Genomic DNA, 4,752 nt, shown 5'->3' with positions numbered 1-4,752 from the left:
TCTTCACTTCTGTCAGTTACTCTCATGTAAGATTAAGTTGCGTTTCTTGATTTAATATGTAAGAAGTATGCAACTACTTTTATTACAAACTTTTATTTAACTTGCTCATCCCGTGGTAATTTCCAATCGATTTTAAACCAACTTCCCGACAAGCAGAGAATTGAAATTTTCAGCGTAGTTTCAATCACGATCACAACGTAATCTAAAATATAAATTAATTTCTTAGATGATCCAGGGTTCTTTATACAAACGCGGTCAAAGTACAGTAAAAGTTATGGCTAACAAAGCTTAATTTAATAAATAATAAAGAACGTAAAAATAATATAAGTCTTTTTTTATATCTGCCAGCACGACGAAATAAATAGTACTAGTAATTGAATTTAAAAAATATTCCAAATCTTGGTCAGAGCTATAAGAGATTCGAGTGCTATATTTCATCAAAACCGTGCAGCCGTTTCTGCGTGAAGAGCAGTCTCGTGCATAATTTTATTTTCATCGAATTTCAAATCACCCTATACTAATGAAAACGCTCTTACTGAAAAAAATAACAATAAGTTGTCATTAAAAAACGTCCTCGAGCTCAATAAAAATTGTTGAAGATAATTGTTATAAGGTTATAAAATAACAAAAACAAATAACTTAAGGACGAGCACACCTAAAAGTTAGCGTAGCAGAATAGCTGCGCTTAATTGTGTTGGCTTAGCAACTGAAAAAGTGGGAAAAAAGCAACGATAATTTGGAAGGCTAACTTAGCACAGTGCGTAGGCAACTGGCTGAGTCAGTGGGATCGTCGAATCCTACTGAAAGAAGTCTGATAAGGAAATGTGGTGATTTCCGAAAAAGCTTTCACATCTACCATTTGTTCAAATTGTTGTTGCTTTTCCACAATAAGTTGTCATTAAAAAACGGCCTCGAACTCAATAAAAATTGTTGAATATATATATATTAGACTGCATCACACCCCATACAAAAAAAAATCGGTACTATTTTTCCATTGGAATTATAAAATCTATTATATTTTAAGACGTCCACCAAAATATTTCGGAAAAATATTAAGATTTAAGTGAGCTGGACCGATTTGAAAATACCTCCAAAAATGGAGTTTTTTATGAATAAAAATAGTTTCTTAAAGAGTTTTTTTGAAAAAGTCCCCTCAAATGACAAAACGGTTTAAGCTTAAAATATTTGCATAAAAATATTTAAAAAAATTAAAATAAAAAAATCGAACGGAATCGTAATGATGAGATTTTTGATGCTGTTTTTAAATTTTTTCAAATATTGGTATAGGAAAAACTTGAATAACTGAACCTAAACTCTTCCGATTTAGACTTAAGCGGTGTCATTGGAAAGGTATTTTCTCACCCTTTTTATTTCTTTGCTAATAAACCCATTCAAAGGATGGAAGAGAATGGTAGGATGAACGGTCATCATTCAAAGTTGAATTAAGACGTCTTGGTATCTATTTGAAAAAATAAAATAAAATTGGGACACGAATGACATTTTTTGGCTAGAAATAAAAACAGTGTGAAAATACCTTTCTACTGAGATCCCACAAATCAAAATCGGAACATTTTTGGCCCAGTTATTCAAGTTTTTCGTAAACCAATCTTTGAAAAAAATAAAAAACACAGCATCAAAAATCTCATTCTTACGATTCCGTTGAAAAGATGTTTATGTATTTTGAATGCAGATTTTTTAAGCTTAATCTCGTTTGTCATCTGAGGGGACTTTTTTAAAAAGTTCTTTAACAAACTCTTTTTATTCATAAAAAACTTCATTTTTGGAGGTATTTTCAAATCGGTCCAGCTCGCTTAAATCTTAATATTTTTCGGAAATATTTTGGCGGACGTCTTAAAATATAATAAATTTTGTAATTGTATATATTTATAGTATATTATTACAGTTATTAGGCCAAAAACAAATTGCTGTTCTTTAATAAGGAGGTTGAACATTTTTTAAACAGGCTTTGCAAATTTTTGCATTCGTAAGTTACTTTACTCTGAGATCTCACAGATGTAAATAAGTACTAGGGGCGTGTAACGGTGTGAAAATTACGTTAGCATTCTTAAGTGGCGGTCAAACCACAGGAAGGTTTTGCTCCAACGCATCGCAATGTATTCTACACAGGGTTAAAGTTCCCCCTTTTTGGTGAAAATTAGTATTTTTCATTAGATTCGGTTATCTTTAGAAAATTTTGCGCTTAATATTTTAGTGGAAATTTTAATCATCTATAAGCCATTTTTAAACAGTGGGTCAAAAAGGCCCGTGCTGGTGGGAATTGATTGGTTTAACTGTTGGAAAAAGTAGACCTACCTTGTTTTCATTATGTAATCCGCAAAAAATCGTAAGAACTCCGTAATTTAACATAACGGTAGATAAGATTATTACAAAAATGTATTAATAGTGACATAAATTACTCCAATATCTTAACTTTTTAATTTTTTTATTTCTTTAAATTTAAATAAAAAAGGAAAACGCAAAATGTGGAGAACATATGGAACCATATTTGTATGTATATACCTCAGGCCTCTTCTGTTCGTCCATTCATCAGCGCCCGGCACTCAATTCAAGAATGAATTAAATAGAATTGGCATGACGAATGCCCAACGCTGACGAGATGACATGATAAGTAGCCTCATGGCTCTTTGGAATCTACCTTATGGGCAGTAACGCCGGCGTTTTTCAGACGCGCTGATTATTTTTGAAGTTGACCACTCCGCCGCCTGTCGGCGTTAACCTCTAACACGCACATTTGCCATATATGTAACTTTTACAATACTAAAATGGCTGCACTTGAAATGAGCCGTTCAGTGCACAAACTGATTAACTCCATCAACAAAAAGTTGGGAGACGCGATCAAATAACGCACATTTTTTTTTAATTCCATTTGTATTATAATGTCTAATAAGTAATGTGGTTATAAATATTATGTACATTGTAATATATCTACTATAAATAATTTCATAAAAGACTGCAATTTACGCTTATAAAACACTACACTAAATTTTTCTTTTTTTTTTGTATATTACTTAGTTGTAATTTTTATAAATAATATGTATATATAAGCTATATTTTATTTTCTCATGAGAAAATATTTCAAACAGTGAGTCGATGGCCTTAGCAGCTTGTACTCTTTCTATACATTAAGTTTTGTATTTTGTATACTTTGCTTAATAAAGAATAATAATAATAATAATATTTTGTACTATTGTATGTGATACAAAGTTATTATAAACGTAATAAGCTATGACTATACCAAGTGCTTTGGCACTTAAATTTAAGATTTTTCAAAAAGTGGAGTTAATCGATGTGTGCACTGAACTGTTCAAATATTGCCCAATGTTGCTCATACGCAACGTAGCACTGAGAACTGAACACTAAAGAAATTAATGTTGCGTTTACTGCTGCTGCTCATTCACTCCATACACTTTCACAAGTCCTACGCACTCTTCATCCCATGACAACACTCTAGTCGGGAAGAACAACTGTTTGTACATCCCACATACATACGAGTATCTCTATGTGAGTAAGTAGAATGGGGTAAAATTAAATAACCAATGCTATGTGAACTAAAATTAAATGTTTACGTTCTTTTATTCCTTTGGAATGGCTCTTAGTCCAACAACTGCCTCTACTTCTTTTTCTGGCTTTTCTGAACTTTTGTCACATTGTCTGTTAATACAAGGATGGTCTCAGCGCAACGCTAATTAGAAGCAGATAATTGCATTTTTTGTTGTACAACATAAACAATTTCCTCTGAACAATTCCTCTTGCAATACAAACTTACAAATTTACAAACACACACATATAAGTTTCATATGCTGGCGCTACCCTGCAGGAAACATAATTTAAAAGTAATTTATAAACTACTTTATTTTCAATGATAACGAACTCATATATTTAATATGGCAATGTCTTAGGAAGCTTTCAATTGCCTTTTCCTGCATGTATTTTCAACTAATTTCAAATGCATTTGGATTAAACAACTTTAAAATCTGTCGTTTGAATTCGCTTTCGTTCTGCACTTCACAGATGCTTTTTCATAATTAAGAAACCCCGAAACTAAAAATTTAAAATTAAATGTTTCGCCTAATGAGATTTGAACATGGAGCATTCATCTTTGTAAGCTCACCTACAGCAAGACTTGTAAATGAGCTATCAAATGTTCCGTTTGAATTGTGTGCAAGCAGCAAGTCGACTGTCCGACTCAAAGTCAGTATGTTTCTTTTGAAAATGCTTGCATTTTGCCGCAAAATTTTTGCGCTGCACAGATGCTCTTTCATACTTCCAAGACACAAATTGTTTCTTTGAGTAAACAATGTAACGAAATTCGAAACATTTACTCATTGCATTTGTTTTAAAGTAGTCCTTCAATTAGTTGATTTAAAAAATAAATCACTTGCTTCCGTCAGGGTATCATTAACATTGGCATTTCGTTTACTGTGATTACTTTTTACTTCGTCGCTTGCACAGTGTATGGTTCAATATAACTGCTCGGTGAGCTTATCTTTAAATTGTATTGTATTGTTTACTTGTGGCAGCAGCTATCAACAGCGATTTGACCTAACTGCACGCACATCTGTCTCCCGCTGTGTAGCCTTCAGGGTCCACTTGACGCAATGCTTTAGTTGGTGGGTCATTTCTGTAAAAAGCTGGAAAACCGCTTTGTCAGTGTCATTTTATCAATATGCAGACAATTTTTCCAATAGCGAAGGATGCAAGCTTTAAAATTCGTCCTTCTTTATGCAGTAT

The sequence above is a fragment of the Rhagoletis pomonella genome, unplaced genomic scaffold (assembly GCF_013731165.1).
Source record: "Rhagoletis pomonella isolate Grant_MI unplaced genomic scaffold, Rhpom_1.0 Rhpom_scaffold_00010, whole genome shotgun sequence".
Lineage (NCBI taxonomy): Eukaryota > Metazoa > Arthropoda > Insecta > Diptera > Tephritidae > Rhagoletis > Rhagoletis pomonella.
Note: the sequence above shows the minus strand (reverse complement) of the source record.